The sequence below is a fragment of the Camelus bactrianus genome, chromosome 9 (assembly GCF_048773025.1).
Source record: "Camelus bactrianus isolate YW-2024 breed Bactrian camel chromosome 9, ASM4877302v1, whole genome shotgun sequence".
In the NCBI taxonomy this organism is placed as follows: domain Eukaryota; kingdom Metazoa; phylum Chordata; class Mammalia; order Artiodactyla; family Camelidae; genus Camelus; species Camelus bactrianus.
Window position 1 is genome coordinate 66,211,000 of NC_133547.1, and position 25,533 is coordinate 66,236,532.

The window sequence follows — 25,533 nt, forward strand, 5'->3', positions numbered from 1 at the left end:
CAGTGGTAAATACTACAGTACTGCATGATCTGCGTTGGTTGAATCCTCACATGAGGAACTATGGATACAGAGGAACCGTGGATATGGACCAACCTTGCATATGGTGGATGGACTATAAGATATACACAGAGGGTCAGGGCCTCTAACCTCCAAGTTGTTCAAGGGTCAACTCTATTAAGTGGTCATTGTCAAGCAAAGCAAGGCCCATTTCTTAATGCCTGTCCAGTTTGAGGTTTCATTTCATTAAAAGTAATAATAACCACATTATCATCAGCATCATCACCACCATTATCATCACTGACTTCATTGACTTATGTCACATATTATGGTTTAAAAGAACTTGAATATTTATAATCCCCCTTGGCAATAATATTAGGTTTATATATATTAAAATGTACTTTTTAAGTTGAGATGCAGGAACATGATATGTGTGCATAGTTTGAATTTATAAACTACATTTAAATACGTGGGCTAATGTGAAGAACACTTCAATTTTTTAAAAATTGTCTTTAACTCCTGTTTTTTGGTCTCTCATTAAATTGCATTATTCCTCACTGGAAAATATACTAAGTTTTACTTCAATAGCTTTAATAGAGAAGTAGGATGGGTACAGGTCTGATCTTGTAGTGGGCACAGTATTTTTTCCTAAATTCATCATCAATTCATGTTTGACTTTTAAATCCATCAATTCATGTTTCTGTTTTTGACTTCTTGCTAAACTCTGACCCATTAAGACCCTCCACAGCTTTTTCTTTTTGGGGAAATGGAGATGAGACAGAATATATACCAACACGTGTATTTTTACATTTTATTCGTGGTCAGTTTTCAGTTTTCTTCCTATCAGGGGCGACAACAACAAAGTGCCAATAGACAAAAAAAAAAAAAAAAAAAAAAAGAGTATCTGTTCCATGTGTTTTCCGCCATGAGGCCATTTAAAGTGAGATTCTTTTTCTAAAAGATCAGCACTAAAACTCCTTCAGATGACAGACTGCCTACTTCCAGATCATGTGGCAGTAGAACACTATTACATAGCTCATCACACCCAGGATGAAGCGTCGACTGCGAAACATTATGATTTATGTGTATATTCAACATTTGTTTCTGGAGCCAAACCGACTCCTCTCTTAATTTGTTGCGACTAAAATGATCTCTACCTAATTCTCTGCACTTTGTAAGCCTTAATTCCATCTAATAACGCACTTATGCACAAAGCATTTGCCACACCTTGTTTTTCTGCAAAAATTCTCATCAGTGCCTTTAATTACCTAGTGATATCACTGTGTTGTGGTTGTGGACTTTTTACACGTTACTGTGTACAGCATGACTCATAAAGCCTAATGAGAAGAAGTTCATTAAATTAATCCCAATAATTAACAAACGTGCTTCCTGAGTTTCAGATGTCTAATTTGTGACACAAACTTGGCAGACGTTTTCAACTGTAGAAGCAGAATTGAATCCAAAAAGCCCATTTCAGAGAATTTGAAATTCATCTTTATTTGAATTTCTTCATCAAATACACAATCTGCGGGTGATATATGTTAAGGAAGAGACATCCGCAATGAAAATAAAAACAAAATAATATAAAACGTTGACCAAACAAGAGAAGGTTCATGATGGTGATTTTTTTCCCTCATGGCATGTTCCTAAAGAGGAAAGAGAATAAATTATTTTGTTTTTATATCTCAGTAATTACACTTTTATGTGAAAGGACTTAATGCTTTCTATTCCCAGCTACCACCTATTCCCTAAACTGTTGGTTCAAACACTGCTAAAATGTTCTATTTACCCAAGGCATTCATTGATAGGAACACAGTATATACAAACAGGTCATTAGTAGACAATGACTTCATAAATTGACAGTCAAATTCATGCCCCCCGTGACCCTAAAGTTGTATGATGTGTAATATGCATCTCTCACCCAAATCTAAAACTCAAATAAAAGGGTAGAATAAAATTTAACCCTTTGCATTCTTCACTCTTGTGTCTTATTTTAGACCCCTGGGATGTAGAACAGGTTCTGGCATTTAGTAGGTGATCAGCCAAGCTGGTTGAATAAATTACAAGGTAAACCAATAATATTTTTAAATGACTTTATTGTAACTACTCTGTTTTTAATAGGTGATTTTTTTTTTCTTTACAAAAATATCTCAAATGTTTTACCACTTCCTGGCAATATGCTATCTAAAGACTCACTAAGCTGAAAGTGAAAAGTATTCAGATCTCTCCTGCACGGCTTCTCCTTAAGAGCCCTCCTCTGAACCATTCCTCTTTGGGTCATAATTGAAATTGTGTTCATGGACAGTCCTCTGGAACCTATTCCTCTTCTTTTTGTTCCTTATTATTTTCCTTTTCACACCCAGCAGGGATGTATATCAGACTTGCTCACTTTAAGGAATGCTTCCTGGGGCTTTGACTCGGCAAAGAGCCCTGTGATACAAATAAATGAGAATTACCAAATGCTAAAGCAAAATAGAGTCTTCCATGACAACGTCATATCTATTTAACCCCCCTTTAAAGATAAAGTTGTTGCTTTTGTTTACTTATTTGTATCTGGAAATGTGGTTTTGCATGACTGTTAGGAATTTGAATTTCCCCCAGTAGTCTTTATCTTTGGGGACTGACCTTGTATAAAAATTAATATAGGTGTTTAAAATATAAGATTTGCCATCAAACTGATTTAGGTTTGCATCTGGCTCCTACATGCAAGCTATGTGACTTTTATACAATTCCCTACATCTCAGATTGTGCAGCAATGAAATGAGGGTACTAAGGGTGCTTACCTCATGAAGTACTTGGAAAGTTATGATAATGAATTTCTTTAATTGAAGTATAGTTGATTTACAGTGTTTCAGGTGTACAGCAAAGTGATTCAGTTATACACATATTTATTTATATGTAGACACAATTCTTTTTCAGATATTTTTCCATTATAGGTTATCACAAGATTTTGAATATATTTCCTTGTGCTATACAACAGGTCCTTATTGTTTATCTATTTTATGTATAGTAGTGTGTCTCTTTTAATCCCAGATTTGCCCCCCCCTTTTCCCTTTTGTAACTGTAAGTTTGTTTTCTACGTCTGTGAGTCTGTTTCTGTTCTGTCAGTAAGTTCATGGATATGAGGTTATGATAATGAGTATTTACATGATTGTGCAAAATAAATTGTAGCCGTTTGTAACATGAGAGTGACTGTTAAACAATGAATTCTGAGCTGTCTTAAAAGAATGAGGCTGAGAAACTCAAGTTGTGGAGGTGGTCTAACCCTGTGAGTCACCTGTATCTGAAAAGGGAAGAGAAAGGGTATGTAGATGAACATGCACATCACGATGCCCACATCCTGGGTTCATGGTGAGCAGGAAATCCCCAACTAAACCTCACACTTGCAAAGCCTGAGTACTTTATTAAACACAATTTAGACAAAAAGTAGAAACATTTAAATATAAGGTTTGAGAAAACTGGTGAGAAAAAGGATTCATTCATGAAATGTAGCGTCTGTGAAACAAGGAATATAGTGACCTGCATGCAACGTGGTCTTCGGAGCTCCTGCAACCTGGATTAATATTCCAGATTGACACTTACAAGTCCATGGTCTTGGGCAAGCTATTTGACATCTCCATGCCCAGGATGTCACTTCCAGAGTACAGGGGTAGAATATGCCTATTCCACTGAAGTATTTGAAAGCAGCAAAAGTGTCTCCAAATAGAAGGAAAACTTGTATTTGGTAAAAGAGATTCATAGTTTATTTCCAAATAAAAATGAAATCACAACTAATTCCCAAAGTTTGAAAAAAACTTTGTGAGCAAAGTGTTTCTAAATACCTTCCCTAACTTTATTCTCACAAAACTCTTTGAATTGGCATAGTGACTCTCAAGTGAGGGAAAGTTTACCCCACTAGGGACATCTGACAACTTCTAGAGAGATTTTTGGCTGTCACACCACAGGTTACTCCTAACATCTTGTGAGTAGAAGCCAGGGATGCTGCTAAATATCCTACAGTGAATAGGACAGCTCCCTACAACAAAGAATTATCCAGTCCAAATGTCAACATTACTGAGGTTAGAAGTACAGGAATCTTCTAAATAATGGTACATTTGCAGTAAAAATAAGTTGACCTCTTTTATTGTTATCTTTTTTTGTTAGGCTGTTATCAACCTAGCAGTGAAACATAATAATACTTATTTCTTTGGGTCACCTGTCTGAACTAATTCCATCACTTACGTGGGTTATTTTTTCTGATGGACTACTACTTGTCCATGAAGAATAACTAGAAAGGTAGATGATCTAAATTTTCATCATCACAGAATATTCATCGTCAAGGGCTATAGGTTAGCATCCTTCAGAATATTAACTAATTATTAAAATAACTATTTTTGTACCTATTAAGTTTCAGAAACTATCCTCTTCATATATTTAATCCCAGCATCAATGTTTAAGCAGATCATGGCCAGAAAAAAAAAAGAGTGATAGAGGGTCGGAAGATGAAAATTTCAAATGCTTTAATATGTAAAAGACTATTCTGTGAGTATTCTGGACAACCAGGCTACTATCTCCTGGCGTACTGCCTTGATGTGGGCATTTTTACGTCTTGTCTGGTCTGATGGGTATATCTTGTCCCTTCCTGTTGCTCTCAGTGTGTCATCTGTTTGAGTATGCCATCACTTCCCCAACATCTTTGTCAACTCTGTGTCTGTGAGGTGTTTTCTAACTTTGCCTGAAACTGAGGCTCACAGTTCACTTCCACCCTGCTTGTCCACGGTAGGAATGTAACTGGAACTTGCTGGACCCAGGCTCCAGCCCCTGAGGCTGGGCTGTAACCTCTTTTTAATATCCTCCACCTCATGACACGCTGCTTGCTCTCTAGACTGAGTCTGTACACCAAACTGTAGCACAGATGGTTATCGTAAGACTCATACACCTTCATTCTTTTTCTGAATTTTATTCAGTTGGAGAAATGTTGGAATGTTATAGAATCATGACATACAGGTGTTTCTGATTTGTGAGACGGCAGAGGGAAGTTACGAACTCTCTCAGGAGAGGCCGAGATGAAGAGGGGAAGAAGTGGCTCTCAGGGTGGATCATGGCAGAGGAAGTAGCACGTGTGCAAATGGACACAGCTTAAAAAACAAAAAAGCACAAGCAGGTTGGCAAAATATTCAGTATGGTGAGAGGCAACAGGTGTGTCATCCAGTCCAGAAAAAAACAAGGCTGGAAATAAAGGAAGGAGAACCAGTTCTGAATGGCCCCAGGAACTGGGTTTCATTCTGAAGGGGCAATCATGGCAACAGTTTTTAAAGGAGAGTTCATGGCATGAGATAGCATTTTAGAAAAATCTGTGTGATATTTATTTGAAGAAGGATGGATTAAGGAGGGTAAAAGTAGTTGCCGAAAGACTAGTTAGTAAGAGAAAAACAAAAAGAAAAATGTGAAGTTTTAGTAGAGGGTTCACAGCAGGAAAAAAAAAAGAAATTTAAAATAAATAGGAGATACATTAATTTAAAATAAATAAATCATTGAATATTCCTACTTTCTTAGTGCATCTGAGGAGTTGAACTTGGCCTTAGATTTTTTTTTTTTAATTTTAGTAATATCTCTTGATGTTGTTATCAAATCTCTAACCACATTCCACAAATATTCTGCCTTTGTTTTAAAACCATGAACAGACCTTACTCACAAAGATACCTGAGACTCGCCAGGCCTACTCTTCACAGATGGTCAGTGATACTAGGGGTACCATAGAAAGGAGAAAATATGATGATGAATCTGTATTTTTGGCAAAGAAAGACAACATTGATTAAATTCTTGCAGTTAAACAGAATATTAACAAAGAGTCTATGGCTCGTTCGGAGAGGACAGAATTAATTCACGCAGGAGAGGGTAGCTATAGGCAAGATTCCATGGACAAAGAGAGAGACAAAACGCAGATTATGGTTTTAAAAAATTAACTAGCGAATGAGATGTTAACCTCCAACTGGGGAAGTAATTGTATTATAATGGTGATGGGAAAACTATCAACCAAAGAAATGAGCCTGAACCGAAACGCTTCTAAATGGCAAGTAACTTTGGTTACCGTTTTGGTTTGTGTGTGCTTCATTTTGTACATTGCTCTAAAAATCTCAGCAGAGACTAGAAATTCTGCAGGATTTTGGCTTTGACACCTCATAAAGCTTTGTCTCCAAACAACTCACTTACATAAGCTCAAACCAGGATTCTACCAGAAGCACAATTCCTGCCTTCCATGGTGGTTTCAAACCTGAGTACCCTGCTTGATGGGTTCAAAGATCAACACAGATAACTTTGAAAGAAATACCTTGTGTGTTGTCTGGCACATTGCCAGTTTGTTCAAAGTCTGACTCTTTTCCCACCAATCTGAGCTAGTGCAAGATTACCTTCAGTAATGAATCCGAGCGGCATAGGGAAACCTTGGACACTAAGTCAGTTGTGGAAACTTGTGGGCTCTGAAGCTCAGTGACTCCACAGCAGTAGTGATAAGAAATAAGAAGAGACAGAACTCCATCTCACAGGTTTTTGTCATGACCAAGGTACAGGAAAAACTGAGTGACAGGGCTGCCTGGAAAACATGCCTATGAGTAGGAAAGCTTCCCAGGTCTTTAGAGGCAGGGTGATATACTGAAACTGCAAATTACATTTTGAGTATAAATGTATTTATATGTTCTTTCTTAATACACGAAGGCAGCTATGTTCTTGTGTCCTCTTGCCCAACAGGATTTATGTAGAAGACACTTTCAAACAAGACTATATTTCTCACTTAAGGTTTTATTTTGAGAAAATTATGCTGCTGTATCTCATGCAGTAAAGTAAAAGAGGTAACTTGTTTTGGGGTTTTTTTATTTACTTTATTTTTAATTTTTAAATTTTCAAAAAATTTTTAGTATTTCTTTCTATTATTTTTTTTTAATAGAAGTATAGTTGACATGCAATATTATGTTAGTTTCAGGTGTACAACATAGTGATCTGACAATCAGATGCATTATAAAATGATCACCATGACAAGTCCAGTAACCATCCGTCACCGTACAAAACTACTGCAGTATCATTGACTATATTCCTGATGCTATGAGTTACATCCCCACAACCTATTTATTTTATAACTGTTTGTATCTCTTAATCCCCTTTATGTATAAATGGACTTTATCTTTTGAGTGGCTTTAGGTTCACAGCAAAATTGAATGTACAATTTCCATTAGGTCCTGGCCCTACACAGGCATAACCTCCTCAACTGCCAGCATCCTGCATCATAACAGTACATTAGTTACAATCAATGAACCAACAGTGATATGTCATTATTGTTTTTTAAAAAAAAATTAGAATTTTTATTAACTATTTCCTTTGTATTAACTATAGCTCTATGAATTTTAACATATGCCCACGGATTCTTGTAATCACCATCAAAATCCAGATATAAGATAGTTCCCAAAGAACCCCTTATGCTACCCCTTTATAGCCACAGCCTCCCCTCATCCCCTACCTCCCAACATCCACTGATTTGTTCTCTCCCACTATAGTTTTGTCTTTTCAAGAGTGTCACATAGATGGAGTCATAAGTATGGAACCTTTTGAGACTGGCATTTTTCACTCATCATAATGCCTTTGAGATTCATATAAGTTTTTGTGTTCCGTTTTCATTTGTTCCATTTTATTGCAGAGTGCTATTCCATTGTATATGCATGCCACGGTTTATCTGTTCTTCCATCACAGAACATTTGAGTTGTTTCCAGATTTGGGCAATTGTGAATAGAGCTACTATAAGCATGGGTTTACAAGTTTCTGTGTGAATGTGTTTTTTCCTCTCTATGGTAAATACTCTGGAGTAAATCTGCTAGGTCATACAGTAAGTGTATATTTAACTTTCTAAGAAACTGCTAACTATTTTCCACAGTGGCTATCCTATTTTGCATTCCTGACAGCCACAAATAAGAATTCCAGTTGCTCTACACCCTCACTAGGACTTAGTATTTTCAGATTTTTCTTGGTTTGCTTGTATATGTGCAGTCAAATTATAACAATTCTACCTAGTAAAACTGAAAGCTGAAAAATGAAGAAGAAGTGTTCCTTCCTGAGGTGTCTATTCAATTTTTTATCTATCTTTATTTTGTCTTCTTGGTGAATTGATGCATTTGTCCTTCTATAATGTCCCTCTCTATCTCTCCAACCATTCTCTGACTTTTGATTGGAGTATTAGACCATTTGCATTTGATTATTAATATGTTTAGATTTAGGTTTACTGCTTTATTATTGTTTTTATCTGTTAACTACTGTTTTTCATCTGTTAACTACTGTTTTTCTTTTCTTGTCTTCTTTTGGGTTTCTCCTTGTTCATGATAGGGATAGTAGTTTGGGGTTCAGCAAACTGAGAGGACTCACGACCTCCCACTTACCTCTAGGAAAGTAAAGATTTTAGAGAGGGATGGTTTTGGGTGCATTTTGAGAGGCTGAATTTTAGGTCATTGGACTTACAAAATCCATGTGATTCCTGTTATTTAAGTTAGCAAAATCTGAGGAAACCTCCACCGTCAGAAAATATGCTTTCTTATATTACGAGCATATATCAGTAGTGACTGGTGTGGACTAGGGACTGAGATATTTCCTGAATATTCTGTTTAAGACTTGCTGACCCTTCAAATGACCCAGGAAGACACAACGACTGGGACTTAATTTTCTGCCAACCAGACACATTTCTGGCACAACTGAGTATAGGTTAAAATCCATATCCACTATCCTTGCCTGGTAAAAAGAAAAAATGGATATGACCAAAGCTTTTAATGAGAATTGTGTTGTTTTGTCTCTTATTTGCCTAGATATAATCATTCAGGCAATATAGTATATCCTTGGAATGTGACTATTTGTTAAGGGACAGTATTGTTCTTTAAAAGTGGTAGGCATGAATATGACATTTCCATGCTTTTATAGTATTTACCAACTGAGAAACATATATTCATCCACTGTATTGTTTTATTATCACATGCAACAGGAAGTTCTGACCATCTAAAATGCGCTTAGGAAAAAGTGAAGTCATGGCTCACAGTCAGGGGAAATTTAAGACTTGACTGCTTCATTTGACTGTCCTTTGTGATTGGGTTACTGCATTCTGTTGATTCTTTTTTTTTTTTCATTTTTCAGTTTTATTAAGTAGAATTGTTACAATTTGACTGCATGTAAATACATATATAGAATATATTGAACACATTTTTTATTTTACATAAATGTACCGATCATTGTTTCTAAGAACAGTTTAGAGCTTTAGCTTTTAAGCTTACATAGTTATCAAAAGAATAAAGCCAACCACAAAATAAGAATCAACAGAATGCAGTAATCCAATCATAAAGGGCAGTCAAATGTGCTTACACATATTCAAGAAATTAATCTTCTGAGTTATAAATAATAAGTAGTTCATTTGTGTCTTTTTTTTTTTTTTTTTTTTAGATTCCACATATAAGTGGTATCATATGGCATTTTTCTTTCTCTTTCTGGCCCACTTCACTTAGAATGACAATCCCTAGGTCCATCCATGTTGCTGCAAATGGCATTATTTTATTCTTTTTTTTTATGGCTGAATAGTATTTAATTGTGTATATATACCACATCTTCTTTATCCAGTCATCTGTCAATGGACATTTAGGTTGTTTCAATGTCTTGGCTGTTGTAAATAGTGCTACTGTGAACATTGGGGTGCGTGTGTCCTTCTGAATTTTATTTTTCTCTGGGTATATGCCCAGGAGTGGGATTGCTAGATCACAAGTCTATTTTTAGTGTTTTAAGGAACCTCCATACTGTCCTCCATAGTGGCTGCACCAATTTACACTCCCGCCAACATTGTAGGAGGTTTCCATTTTCTCCACACCCTCTCCAGCATCTGTCGTTTGTAGACATTTTAATGATGGCCATTCTGGCTGGTGTGAGGTGATACCTCATTGTAGTTTTGATCTGCATTTCTCAGACAATTAGCGATGATGCTGAGCATTTTTTCATGTGCCTGTTGGCCGTTTGTATGTCTTCACTGGAGAAGTCTTCTGCCCATTTTGGACTGGGTTGCTTATTTTTTTGCATTTAAGGTGTATGGGCTGTTTCTATATTTTTGAAGTTAGTCTTTTGTCGGTCGCATCATTTTCAAATATTTTATCCCACTCTGTACGTTGTCTTTTTGTTTTGTTGTTGGTATACTTAGCTGTGCAAAAGCTTTTGAGTTTAATTAGATCCCATTTGTTTATTTTTGTTTTTATTTCCATTACTCCAGGAGCTGGTACAAAAAATATATTGCTGTGATTTATGTCCAAGAGTGTCCTGCCTATGTTTTCTTCTAGGAGTTTTATAGTATCTGGTCTTACATTTAAGTCTTTAATCCATTTTGAGTTTATTTTTGTATATGGTGTTAGAGAATGTTGTAATGATTCTTAAAAATAAAGAAAAAAGACTTGACTGTGCTTAACATAGTAGTGCTTTAGGTGGAACTAACGAGGTCATAGCTCTTTGCTTCCCCGTTTCTTGATGCTCTTTTTCTCTGTGGTGCCTCATTCTCAAACATACTTCCCTCCTCTTGGGAAGAATTACAGTCGATGGCAGCTTTAGCATCACATGGTACTTGAAATGGTACCTAATAAAAAAAGAGAGCATTTCCCAAAAGGTACTAAGAAGACTCAAATTAACCTGCATTAGCTCAGATCACTATCTCTGGAATTAGAGGAAAGTGAATGAAAAAGGCATGTTTCCCCAATGAAAGAAATGCTTGTCATCAACTAGTAAAAATAAAATACTTTACAGCTTTATTCTAAAGATTTGAGGGCATCATGGCCATGGTCATGAATAATCCTATACACATTTCTAAGAGAAGTCCCACCTATATGTAATAATATCACCAAAGAAAGGAGCTTAGATTATTTCCCAATAATGTGCCCAAATGATTACTACTTCCAGGGATTACAATTCTATTATTTTCTTCAATTTCATGATACGGCCAAAACTATCCTTACCATGTAAGCTCTATGTTCTGTTCCAACATCCTAAACTATAAGATACATCTGCACTTAGTGATAAGCACCCGTAGTCCTATTTCAAAGTTATTGCTCTGCCTTGTTTATCTGACATTTTTTAAAACAATCTGAACCAGAGAAATTTACTTAGGAACATGATTATACTGAAAATCAGATCAGAGCATTAGCACCGATTCACCAGGTGCTATAAATTACTCCCAGAAGAACTATCTTTCAAATGTGAGTTTGTATTACAAGGGGCAGTAGTGAATCATATGTGAATGGCAAAGGGCAGTGATTTTTTTTTTTAACATGTGAGGGGTGGACTGGATTAATGCATTGTACTTGTGAAGACCAAGGCTATTGCTTACCAGACCAATGGTATGGTCATGTGATGTTCTTTATTTTGTAGTTAATATATAAGCTTTTATATGGGATGTGTAAAATATTCAGAAACTGAGCTTTTTTTATATGATACTAGTTGGTTATGTAAAAAAACCGGTGCTTACTTACACACATCCTATGGAACATGGGGCAAGCACACACACACACACACACACACACACACACACACACACACACACACACACACAGACATATGCAATTCTAACCAGAAGAGAGTGAGAATATAGGGGGAAAAAGGCATCTAATAAGTGAATTGTTTAAACTCTATATAAAGTCAAGGGGATAAAAGAAAACAAATGACCTTTCCTATTATGAAATAGAGGCATAAAGGTAATTAATGGTCAGTTGTCAAATATTATCTTACTATCAACACAATATGTATAAAATACACTTATAAACTAAGAAATTAACCTCTGATCCCAAAAGTACGGCCAGTAGAGAAGCTGGAGGGGAGGCATAGATCAAAGCTGATGATAGTTGTCCATATGACAAAGTGTCACTTTTATTTGGCATTATTTTACGATTTTAAAGTTTAGCTTATAATATTTGACTCATGCATTAAGCTATGTATTCACTTTTGTTTATTTCTGAATATTTAAGCACCTCTTACCAGCCAGGAGCTGTACTCATGGTAGAAAATCAACAAGCCAGGAGCTGTACTCATGGTAGAAAATCAACAGAGAATCAACCAAAACAAGAGAGCCTTTCCCTCATGGGACTTACTACACAGTGCACACATTATCTCTGCTATTTTATTTTATTTTATTTTATTTGTTGGGAGGGTTAGGTTTTTATTTTTTTTTTATTTTAATGGAAGTGCTGGGAATTGAACCTAGGACCTTGTGCGTGCTAAGCATGTGCTCTGCCACTGAGCTATACCCTCCCCACTGTCTCTGCAATTTTAAAGAATACTGTGTGTTTTGTTTTTGTAGCAAAAGGAGGTGAAGGTTTCAGAACCTATCCTTAATATGTGTTACTCATTCTATACCTGAAGCCAGTGGAACATGAAGTCTCCTAACTAGTGACTATTAATTATCTAATGTCAATTAATGGGTTTTGATATATTATTCTGGGGAAGCATTCAAACATCTCCCCAAAGCTTCTCATATGCCTTAAACCTCTGGTGAAAGGACGGCTGCATCATATTCTTGCCTGGTGCTCGTTCACTACTGACTGCATCTGCTGTGCCCTGAGCGTCCCAGCCTGCACACTGTTATTGCACTTGCTTTTTTCTATTGTATCAATGTTTGAATATATTTCTAAACCTCTTGTGCTTTGTTAAATTCCACAAGGAAACAAGTTAGTTCTAACTTGAGTAGAAAGCCTTGATATATCTTTAAAATATGTATCACTATAAATAGTAGTGTATCTTTTCTCTCTCTTCTATTTATGTGTGTTTATGAAGAAAGAAAGAGACTTGTGTTTTCACCAGATGCTTTACATGTAGCAGTTAATTTTCATCTACTTATATCCGTAAAGCCGGTAAGTTTTGTACTGTTTCTTTGAGCATGAAATGGCTTTCAAAATTTTGCCCAGGTCCACTTGGCTGGAGAGTCGTGGAGTGGGAATTGAACTGCAGCTCTGACTTAGCATGACGGGCTGTGATTTTCCTGCTGTACCACTCTGAGACATTTTGAATAAAGCAATTTAAGTGGAAAGATTTACCATAAGCCCTAGGAACTAGACACCCATATGACAAACATTATGTCCCAGAGTAGACCAATCCCTGCTCATGCTGCGCCTCTGTTGGTCGAGATTCTATTTTTTTTTTCTGCTGAGATATGACATAAGCATATGATATTTTCTCTTCTTCACCAATAACCTTAGACTGTTATGTTGAAGTGTGATATTTATGTAAGACAGTGTATCTGTCAGACATCTACAGATTGATAAATCTTCATAAACTTAACACACTTGTGTATCCAACACCCAGTCCAAGGAACAAAACATTACTAGTCCTCTGTAAAACTTCCCCAAGCTCTCATCTATCACTTTCGCCACCCCCCAGAGCAAGCATTTTCTGACTTCTGTCACGATACATTAGCTTTGCCAGCTTTGGTACTTCATGTAATTGGAATCATGTAGTGTCTGGCCTTTTTTGCTTATCACTATATTTCCAATAATTATTCATTCTGTCATGCAGTTGTACAATATTTTTACTCATTGTTGTGTTGTATTCAATTAAACATATATATCAATTTATTTATCTGGTACTAAAATGATGAACATTTTGATAATTTCCAACTTTTAGCTATTGTGAGAAGTTGTTAAAAGCATTCTAGAACATACTTTTAAATAAATATATCTTCACATTTTCACTGGGTGTACACCAAGGAGTGGAATTGCTATATCACAAAGTGAGCTATGTTAAATTTTAGTAGATACTGTAAATAACTTTCTTTAGAATTGATTTGTGTTGTGTAAAGACTGGACATATTTTCCAGTCCTTCCTGCTTTGAATGTAATGCCTTTTTTTCCCTAACATACTGCCTTTTCAGTAGTATGCAATTCATTTCCTGCTTGGCCAAGTTCATAGTTTTAGGCTTTTAGAAAGATTTCATTCTCATTTCATCCCACACCATTGAGTATCCTGCTGTACTGCTTTGGTTTTATGTGTGCATAAAGAAAGTGTCCTCTCTCCCAACAATAGAATGTGTATGGAAGGCATTATATGTCTGAACAAGAAGAATATAACTACAAAAAATTTGTTTTTTTGAATTACACTTGTTTGGTTTTAAAATAATATCCATTTATTTCCCAGAATACCTTGCATATTTATTCTTTGCTGGTAGGCAGCGACTAAGCCTCAGAGGGAGTACAGCTTGCTAGGTAAACTGCAAAATTGCATACTGGGTTGTGTCCCTACTGACTGGGAAAAACTCTGTAAATATCAGCTACTTGAGTCATCCTGCAGTTGAACTTGAAAAAGGTGCTTGAAAACATGCAGTGAGGGGCAGCTGGTTGAAAGTCACCTTTCATCATGTTCAAGGAAAGGCTATATCACGGCAGGCAGGTAAAAGCATTGCAGAGTAAATTTTAAACCAGTAAATTGCAAATATGCCATATATTGTACCTCACAGCCCTTCTAATCCCTATTTCCTTCTACTCATATCCTAAGAAGTGAAAGCAAATACAATTATATAGCAATATTAATTATAAAGTAAGTAAACTTGGCCAATTAATACAAAGCTACACTTTACCTTATAAATAGACTAACGTTTCTTATTCAATTAAATGCATTTTTGAGGAAGTTGGAGACTAATGACATCTATTCTGTGCCCTCCCATAATTTATAATCTAGCTCTGGTAAGTCAGAATTCTAGTGTCTGTGTAACAGGGACTGCTCAAATTAAAGATGGGACAAAATAGATGTTAGAGGTTAAAATAATGTGTTGTAAGTGAGACATTCTTTCCATATAATTTCCAAAACCTTTTATTTGAAAGTGCTAAAAAAAAAAAAAAACACTTTTGTGTTCAATGAACAATGCCATTTAATTCGAGAGGCATTACATGGATACTTTGGGTTCTTATGTCAACTATTTGGGTTCTAAGTACAGTTCCTTTCATTGATTCACCCCTGTAATCTCAGTTTCCTCATCTGTAAACTGGGGATATAATAACCTGTCTATTAGATGACTGTATTAAATAAGGTAATACATGTAGGCAATTCACCATTGTTGTCTTGTGTATACTATTACCAAAGCTATTAGCAACAAGAGCAACGATGATAATAATGACTGTCAAAGTATGGGGATATGCAGGTGAGGGCTTTTTTTTTTGAGAAGTGGGGCCTGGCACAGAGTAAGTGCTATAGAAGAGTGTGGCGTATTGTTTGTAGTATTTGTTTTGATGTTTTGTCATCATTATTATTTCTGTTACAATTTTTGAAGCACAGAAACTACAGCTGGTAAAAGGAAACTCTTTCTTAGGCCTTGGGGATTGTCTTCCTCTGTAGGAGGGAGCCAGGGAAACAGCATTCATAGCCTGAAGTTTTACACTATTCCTTCTTTCCGTAACTAGGACTCTGGCAATTAGGCCATTGGGATGACTTTGATCCGAGTTATGTTCCTTTTTCTCACCACTGTTGTCTAGAATACTCATTAATCAAGGGCCCTCATAGTCAAAATATAATAATAATAGGGTTTGAGCCACTTTCATGAGCTGGTATATACATATACAAGGTATTTTACATTAAATATTCCAACTCTCAACATAAACTTCCAATATTGGCATTATCTTCAGTTCTCAGATAAGAAGTCTGAGGTTCACAAAGATTCATCAGACACTTGAGATTAATCTACATTGGTGCATATATTAATGATTTGTTTACTGAGTATTATTCCATTCGATGTACTGGAGTCAGTTTATCTATCCACCAGTTGACATTTGGGTTGATTCCAGCTTTTTGGGAATTATGAGTAATTGCTGTAAAAATTCAAATACAGGTTTTTGTGTGAACATGAGTTTTCATTTTTCTTGATTATGCATTTTAATAAGTGAAAGAAGCCAAACTCAAAGGGCTACATGTGATTTAATTTAAGTGACATTTTGGAAAAGGAAAATCTGCGGAGATGGATGGAAAGCAGATCACTGGTTGCCGGGGTGTGGGAGCAGCACTGACTACAGAGGAGGAAGCACTTTATTTTGGGGTAGTGGGGCTTTCATACATCTTGATTGGATTGTGGTAGACGGTAAACCACGTTAGGTATTTCTCAGAACTCATAGATCTGAACACCCAAAAGAGTGAATTTTACTGTATATAAATTTAAAAATCATTGAATAAATAAATAAAAACTTTGCCAAAAGACACACCAATAGGAAATGGCAGAGGCAGAAAGCAAACTCAGGCTGATCTGCCATTGTAACCCATGCTCATTCTGCTGCTAATACAGTCCTGTCAGAGGTATGTTGCCTTATCAGGAACTATTAGCAAATGACTTATTACTAGAAGGTTTGTCTATACGTGTTATAACTTCTAAAGGGGAATATATTGTCTTATACATCATCAGGTAGAATTTGTCTTAATGAAAACACTGTATCCCTATTCCCATTGGATAAGTCCAGTTTAATGGGCATCTGCAGAGCTACTTGTTTTCAGTAGGGAATTGAATAGGTTAATGCTTTGGATTGGTTAGATTTTTTGTTTTTTAGAATCAGAACTTTTTTAACATTTAAAAATATTAATCGAATCTATTCCAGTATTCCCATCTGTTCCCTAAATCAGAGTCGCTTTAAGATAGCAATCATGACTTTAATTCTATAATGCGTTTTTCTTCAGGAATACAGGTTGATGCATGTACCATCTCTTCTTGTCATCAATTAATCAGTCAGCATGCGTGGGCACTTAAAATAATAGTGATGCGCAGTCCCATTAATACTCAAAAAGTTAATGGTCCTTCCATCAAGTGCTGTTTAATCAGGAAATTATTACCTCCTAATTGATAACTATTGTTATAATTCCTTAGAGACTTCCTGACATTATCAGGTTGAAATCCCTCTGTGATATTGAACAGCAATTTAGAAATCTAAATGATAAAAACATGGAATCAGAATGTAGCAATATTTTCTATCAAAAATTATTTAGCAGATGAACATGCAGATTATTCCAGGCTCACATCGCTTACTTGGATATTTAGAACCACTTAGAAATTCAGTACTTACAAATTATCTATAAATACATTAAACTCTCAAAAGAACTTGCAATATTAATTGTTGACTGGGGATTTCATTGGGCAGACTAATTATTCAGACAGAATAATGTGTGTCCTTGTTTGCTGTATTTCCCCAGGAGGTAAAATAATAAATTCCAAACCTTTAAGTCACCAAATTTATTTATTTCCTATAATAAGTACTTTTTTTGCTTCTGCAGTGAACCCAAATGAACTCTGAAAAAATAAAGTGCATTGCAATTCACTGTTTTAAACAAGAGAAAATTCTTTTCTAACTAGAGTTTTAATACTATGGTTCAAAGATATTGAAAGGGTCTTTTTAATCAATGACTTATGTTTAGATGCCAAAGTATTGGAGCATGAACATGCCAGAATGAGTTTTAAAATGTGCTCATCTTTTGAAGATCTGCTGTAAAAAATATTATGAGTTTGTAATCAAGTCATTTATTTATTCTTTCTAAAGATGTTAACTGAGCATACTGTATGCAGGATACATTAAAGTGAGTCAAGATTCACTGAGACAATACAGGATAGAAGATGCCAGAAGAGATCTCCAAATACCTGGGTCTCAAAGATAGTTAACGTCCAAATCAAGAGTAGAACACATTTTTTTCAGCACTTTCCCAAGAATTTTCCCATAGTACCTTGCTGCCACAAATGGATTAAATTACTTTCTTTCATTAAGTGGCAGGTTTCATTAGATTTTAATGTATCTACTGATAATTTGTTAAGTACTGTATTTTCGAGCAGTTTTAAATATCCAAGCAGGCAGTATCAGGCTGGTCCATACTAGGGAACCATTAAATCCAAGGGGAAGGGGTTGACTATTTGAAAGGAACACAGTTTACAAAAGACCTCCAGAAGGGCACTCCCATGCTGTCTGGCAACTTAGGCAGTGTTGTGCTGTGGAAAGTGATAAGGCATTTGAATCAGGCAAATCCTGAATTTGAATCCAAGCAGTGGGATTTTATAGATCTGTGACTTGGAGCAAATTATTTAATGCATATGCTTCTGTTTTTTCATCTGTGAAATGGGATGGACACTGTAAGAGTTCAGAAAATGTTGGCTATTTTTACATATTAGCCACTATTAAAAGCACCTGATATGCAATTTCTTCATCTGCCTCTGAGGTAGATGCTATTACTGACTTCTTGCCTTTCTGTTGCATTTTTACTTTATTGACCTTGCTATCTTTTTTACCTCACACATTTTTGTTGTCCTTGCTGTTGTCATTCTTCAAGCTGGGACTTAGTGACATCTCAAGATGATGTAAGTGATGGTGGTAAGACTGGAACCTGGCTAGACTGAAGCCACAGTGTGTGCTGTAGACCACCGTCCTGCACTGCAGAGCAGAGAGTAAATGGGGTAATGGATGTGACCACCAAGTACCACTCTGGCATGGAGTAGACATGCACTCAGTTGCATGATACAATTAACAATGAAGGTAATAAGCTGTGTGAGGGATGGATAAGAAAGTTTAAAAAAAAGAAAGGTTTTAGAAAGAGTCATTTTGGTGTAACACTGGCCTGAATGGTCAGGGCCACAATGGATCCCTCTTGTCGTCCATGTTAGTGGTTCTCAGCTGAGATCAATTTTGCCTTCCCTTCCCGGGGACATTTGGCAATGTCCAGAGATACTTTTGACTGTCATAAAACCAAAGGGGGATGCTATTAATCTCTAATGGGCAGAGGCCCAGGATATTGTAAATCATCCTACAATGCATATGCATCCACCCTCATGGCAAAAAAAACTGCCCAGTCCGAAATATCAGTAGTGCCGTTGTTGAGAAACTCCTATCTGTGTCATCTTACAATTTTAATTTGTCATGCTAGGTTAGACGTTGGCCCTGTTAAAAGGGATTTTTAACAACATCTCAAAATTTTAACAATGCAGAAATCCATTAGGGTTTCTGATTTTAGAGATTTGAGTTCATCCTAGAAATCTACATTTTCAACAACTCTCACCTTCAGGTAATTCTGATGTAGGTGGTTTTACAGGCCCTGTTGTAGACAGAAAACCTCCAGCTATAACTCTGCTTTATCTGATACTGTGGGATAGGAAGTGCAGAGGTTCAAGTCAACTTCACAGTAGCTCTTGCCATGAACATTTACTCTGTCTATGTCTTATCACTCCTCTTATTCTCAGCTGGCTTCCACGTTAGACTAGCGCCCTGTAGTTGAGGAGCAGAGACACATTATAGGCAAGAAAGTGTGAGCTACGGTCTGACAAGGAGGTGCTAATAACTCTGCTGAAACTCAGAATTATTCCCTTCTCCCTCTGCTCAATGGAGAGGGGCAGGAGTGGAAACAGGTGTTAAAAGAATTCAGTGTGAAGCCAGAGTCTGTAGGAAAGCCAAGACAATTTGTGCTTGGGAAAGAAGGGGCAGCAACTGGCACAGTGAAAAGAATATGGAGTTAGAATTGTGAAGAGTTATATGAAGTGGCAAGTTTAGAGAAGGATTCCAGTTCCGTACCTTGAATAGCATTCGGCAGGTTTCTTAAACTCCGTAAGGCAGTCGTCCTCTATGCTGGCTGTAAGTTGGAATCCCCTGGGAAGCTTTAAAATAAATACCAGTATCTGGGCCCCAACACAGACCCATTAAATCTTGATCTCTGGGGATGGCTGCAGAGTATCAATATATATACTTTTTAAGATCCCATATGGTAATTTTAATGTGCAGGCTGTGAGAACCACTGCTTTAAATGTTATTTCTGTTCTTATGGGGAAACAGCTCAACACTTAGACAATGCATGTACAGATTTCAGCATGAGACCTGGGGCGTGGTAAGCTTACCAGATACGAGCTGTTGTCGCCATTAGTGTTGCTGCTGCTGTTAATGTTATTGTTATCCTAGTGCTGTTTCTTGCCTTAACATCTCGAGTGCCTTCTTCATGTCTGTTTCCTCATCTGTAAAATGGGAATGGTAAGAGTTACAACCTAAAGTTGCTATAAAAACAATGTGACACATTATGACATTATGAAGGTTTTTTGATATACAATTCTCATCAATATTAGTTTTTTTCCTAGAAAACTCTGCATTAACGCTCATTAAAAGCGAATTTGAAAGCCTCCCTAATAAAGATGATATTCTGGTGCCAACTTCTCAATGACATTCTATTAAAGTAACAGGAACTATTTTATAAAATAAACTGTTACTATTATGATTACTATTATTATTATTATCTGTACAAGAAACTGTGTGTTTGTGTTTATCTTACTTATAATCCCAAACAATCTTATGAGATATTATGTTGCCATTTAATAGATGAAGAGAATTGTTCACACAATAAGTAGCAGGAGCAGAATTTAAACATGGGACCTTCATGCTAAATTGTTACCATCACCAGTATCTTAGTACTAAGGAGAATAATGGCCTATAAGACAGGCTTGGGCAGGCAACTAAATGCATTATCATCCTCCTAAAATGGCTTGGTTTAGAGGCAGGCAGTCCCACCGACTGAGATGGAGTTCTGGGGGTTTGACTGAAGCATCCCTTCCTGGTGTCCGGGGTGCACATGGGCATCAGGAAACGGCTGGGAACAATGCACTGAGGTCTCAGCGAGCATAGGATCTAAACAAAAGCAGATCATCTGGAGAAATTCCCATGGCTTTGTGCAGGTCCATTTGGCAACCTTATGTTGCTGACAGGGCTGCATATGCCAAATTGGACTAATGAAATAGGAAAAAAAAAACAGATGATAGAATTTAGCCAGCTTTATTTTTCTCAAACATGACATGTCTGCTTTTTGTATGTCATAGTCACTGGCGTGGCCCTTAGTTAATGGGTTATATCAGATTCAGAGAAATTCTGAGTCTTATCTAAGACCTTTCAGTGAGCTGGCACTCCAGAAACCCAGCGTGACCTTCTTTTCACTCTGACGAGTGAGGTCCCAGCTCTTTCAGTCTTACCCTTGCACTTAACTATAAAATGTTATGTTTGACAGCTGGACAATATGCTATGCATTATATCCATTACTAATACTAACTTTATTTTAACTTGGTTGGGATGGGAGTGGGTATCCCTACTGCTCTTTTTAAAAGGAAATCACAGTCTTGGCTGTCAAATATTCAGAGTATGGTCACCCAGATCCATAGAGATTTAAGAAAAATTGAGAATAGATAGCAGACTTCTAACACTGTAATATTGCTGGGGTCTAGAATATTACTATCATATATATAATACCTCTTTCATCAAAAAGTGCTTTGATCCTTGAAATTACTCTTGGAGACCATAATCCCCATTTTGCAGATGAAGAAAATTGAGGTTCCAAGAGGCTAAGTGACTTATTTGAGGTTATTGAACTTAATTACAGGAAAGATAAAGTAGAAACAGTAGTGTTTACTTTGTGCCTGGGAGCTTATCATGAAATCATATCAGCGAGTGATAAATAGCAACCGTTTCTCTGTTACATAACAAGGTTTTGTGCATTATCTGATAAAATGCTAAGTACTGATAGCCAAATTTTTTTTCTATTTAGCAGGAAGGCTAGGGAGGTTGCCTAGTTATATGTATATCAATTATTCATGAATTCTTGCTTTTCTTCAAAAGGAAGGATGGCACATTAGCCAGAATAAATAACAGCATGGTACCCAAAGGTGAGAAAGAGATGTTAAGATATGATTGCTGCTATTTTGGAATTTTTCTATCTGTTCCCGTGTTTTACCTGCCCTTCATTGGTGCACAGATGCTTGCATTTTTAATCTTCTATCTTTTGAAAATGTTAGAATGCAATAGCTATTTTTAAACTGCCATAAGCAGTCCTTTAAAAATACATATCAAATCTGATTCTTTCATCTCTCAGACTAGTCCCAAGAAGCAGTTACATGCTTAATGGTGTCGATTTGCAAGGATGATAAATGGGCCCATCTGTCCAGACCAATTGGTTCACAGAATTAAAGAGCGGAGTAGGAAGAATAGAGGGAACACAGGAGGCAATTGTTTCTGCTCTTCCAACTTGGCAGACATTTTCAAGAGGAGCCTTTACTGCAACACAATCTGACCCCTATTAAGTGTATGATGAATGTTCCATCCTTTGTGTGAGCACCACAGCGCCGACTCCAGCATCTGAGAGAGCTTTCAGAGTACTTTAGGTGTGTTATCTCTCTCAGCCCTCACAGTAAACTTCCAAGGCTGTTGGTGTTACTGTCCCCAGTTTACAAAGGCATTTTGTACTTGAAGTCCAGCAGAGTCGGTAGCCTCCACCATTTCTAATATAAGTGGACTTTGACCCTCAGCGGACATCAACGGCTTACGTGCTTCATGTTAGTATTTTCCACTTATTTTATTTTACTTTTTGATCTTGTTCTTAATTTTTATTTCTCCCACATAGCTTCCTGAAGATACGTGCCTTAGGTGTGTTGGAGGATCATACCTTGTTTCAAAGATATTTTGAAAAGACAGAAGCTTTTGAAGATGAGTCCTTTGTGAGTCTGTCCACCATAAAATACTCCTTGAACGTTCTTTACATGCTAATCACTATGTTAAAGTGTGGTAAAAACTGACCAGGTACAGTTTCCAGTGCCCCACTTTTAGCAATCATCTGTGTGTAAAACATGGTAATTTAAGGAAGTCATTTATTTATTTAGTCCACAAACTTTTAATGAGCACTTCATAGGTGAAAGTTATAAGCCTAGGCTCATTGGTTATACAGGGTAATCAGGTATATTTCCTTCCCCCTGAGGAGCTGGAAATATATTTTATAGTGTGTGTGTTGAGACAGGGATTGAGATGTTCATAGGTGAAACATTATATTGTGCTATTGTTTTTGGGTACTTGGACCCAATTCCTACATGTGTGTGGGTGGAGCTTCCCCACACACCATCAAGCAGTTCTTACTCATCAACAAGGTGTCTGAGAATTGAACTCAATCTGATCCCTCCCCACTTTAAATGCCAGTCACAAGCTCAGGCTGTTACCTGTACTTCTGACCCACTGGCTATAAATCAGAGGTTTCCGCAGCTTCCTCCTCAGGTTCAAATGATGTGCTCCAGTGGCTAACAGAACTCAGAGAAACATTTTACTTACTGGATTACAGGTTTATTATAAAAGGGTATAACCCAAGAATAGCCAGAAGGAAGACAAGTATAAGGCAAGGTGTGGGAAAAGGTCAGGGGCTTCCATGCCCTCTCCGGTGCACCACTCTCCCCACATCTCCATGTGTTTATTCAGTGCAGAAGTTTTCTGAATCCATCCTTTTGGATTTTTATGGAGGCTTCATTACATAGGCATGATTGATTAAATCATTGGCCACTGATGATTGAACTCAAACTCAAGCCCCTCTCCCCTCCCCAGAGATTGGGGGATAGGACTGAAAGTTCCAACCCTCTAATCACACAGTTAGCTCCACTGATGACCAACCCCCATCCTTAGAAGCTTTCTGAAAGTCACCTCATTAACAAAACAAACTTATGAAATTCCAAGGGTTTTGAGAGCTCTGTGCCAGAAACAAAAACAGAATATACATTTCTTGTTATAAATCACAACGTTACAACTATAATCACCTATTTCCTTAAAAAGTGGTGCAGAATTTTGGAAAGGGCATTTCAAGCAAATCAAACAGAGGAAAAGTAGAGGTACAAGGATACCGAGGGACACAGGAGGCCTTGGTGGGGGACAGTAATTTCTGAACTGAGTCTTGGAATTCAAGTGAAATGGATCTCAAAGTGTGGGACATGGACCAGCAGTGTCAGGATCACCTGGGGACTCATTAGAAATTCTAAGTCTCAGCTTCCAACCCAGACCTATTGACTGAGAAAATTCTGGGGATGGGGACAGTAATCTGTGCACTAACATGCTCTCCAGAGGCTGACATGGGTTAAAGTTTGACAGTCACTGATACACTGTCAGGGGGTTGGTCACAGGAACCTCAGTGAACACCAAAATCCTAGGATGTTCAAGTTCCTTATATAACATATTGTAGTATTTGCATATAACATATGCACATCCTCCTGTATACTTTCTGTCACTTCTAGGTTACTTGTAATACCTAATACAATATGAATGCTATGTAAATTGTTGCCCAAGTGTGGCAAATTCAAGCTTTGCTTTTTGGAACTTTTTGGAACTTTTAAAAAAATAATTTCAATCCAAGTCTGGTTGAATCTGTAAATGAAGAACTCATGGATACAAAGGGTTGACTGTAGTGGTCGTCCCAAAGACAGGTTTAAATGACTGTGAATTGTGTGTCTCCTCATGTTCTCATCTGCAAAGTAATGCCACCTCATTTGGCATTTGTGAGAATCCAAGTTGATACTGTAAACATAATTCCTTGATTCAGACCTCTCTAAATGACCAATTCCATATATGATATGATATATTTCATATATATCATATTATATATAGCATACATATTGTGTTTTATGATATAGAGAAATTTACCCAGGAAAGTATAACTATAGATGAATGAGTATAAGTTCATATACATATATAGATTACAAAATAATCATTCAAATGAATATTGCTTCTTCAAAGAATAAACATGTATAGGTCTACTTTCCTATATAATTCTGTTGTCATATATATGTCACATGTATGTCATATATATAGATATGAGATACCTAGACAACTATTTGTGCAGATAGAGATACTAAATAGGTAAAGGAAAGCACGTATAATACAGTATTAAGAACTTTTGAATTTAGTTCATGGGTTATGGGAGTTTAATTTTCCTTTATTTCTGTATAATTTTCGTAGTAAAATTTTAGATAGAAAAGTACCTATTGGTTTCCTCTTTGGATACTATCTCTAGGGCATATTTGTGGGATATAAAAATCAGATTCACTGCCTCAGTTTTCAAACTTTATTTTGTCATCAATACCAAAATGCTTTTGGCTGTTTTCAAGTAGCAAACTATCCACACAAGTCAAACATTCCAACTATGCGGGACTTCCAAAGGATACATTATGAACTGCTTAGAAAGTAGCGATTCTCAAACTCGACTTCACATTAAACCATCGATATCAAAATTTGCTGATGTTCAAATTCTACCCACAGAGACCTTAATGTATTCAGTCTGATGTGGAACCCAGGCATCGCTTCTTTTAACCTTCCCCAGTTATTCAGGTGTGCTCACTGTTGCAAAACGTTGCCCTAAACACTATCCAGTGGCTATTAAACTACGAAAGACTCAAATACTAGATTCTTGAGGTAAATGCTTCAAAGTGAGTGATAGTGTAGGTGCTGCTTGGGAGTGGGGTAGGTGGCCAAGTGGAATGAGGGAGGGAGTTTGTTCATTCAAGAAATATTGTTATTCACATTAAAAAACAATGCCCACATAATGTTGTAGTTCCCCTTCTTCTGTACGAAACATTAAGTACAGCAACAACAACAAAAAAATGGCTCTAAAGGAAATCGCTAAAGCATAAGCTTAAGAAAGCATTGTCAGATCCTCTTCTTGGAATCAAGTTCACTAACTAGAGGAGCAAAGAAAAGTAATTGTTTAACACAGTGTCAATTTATTTATTGTATTTTATTT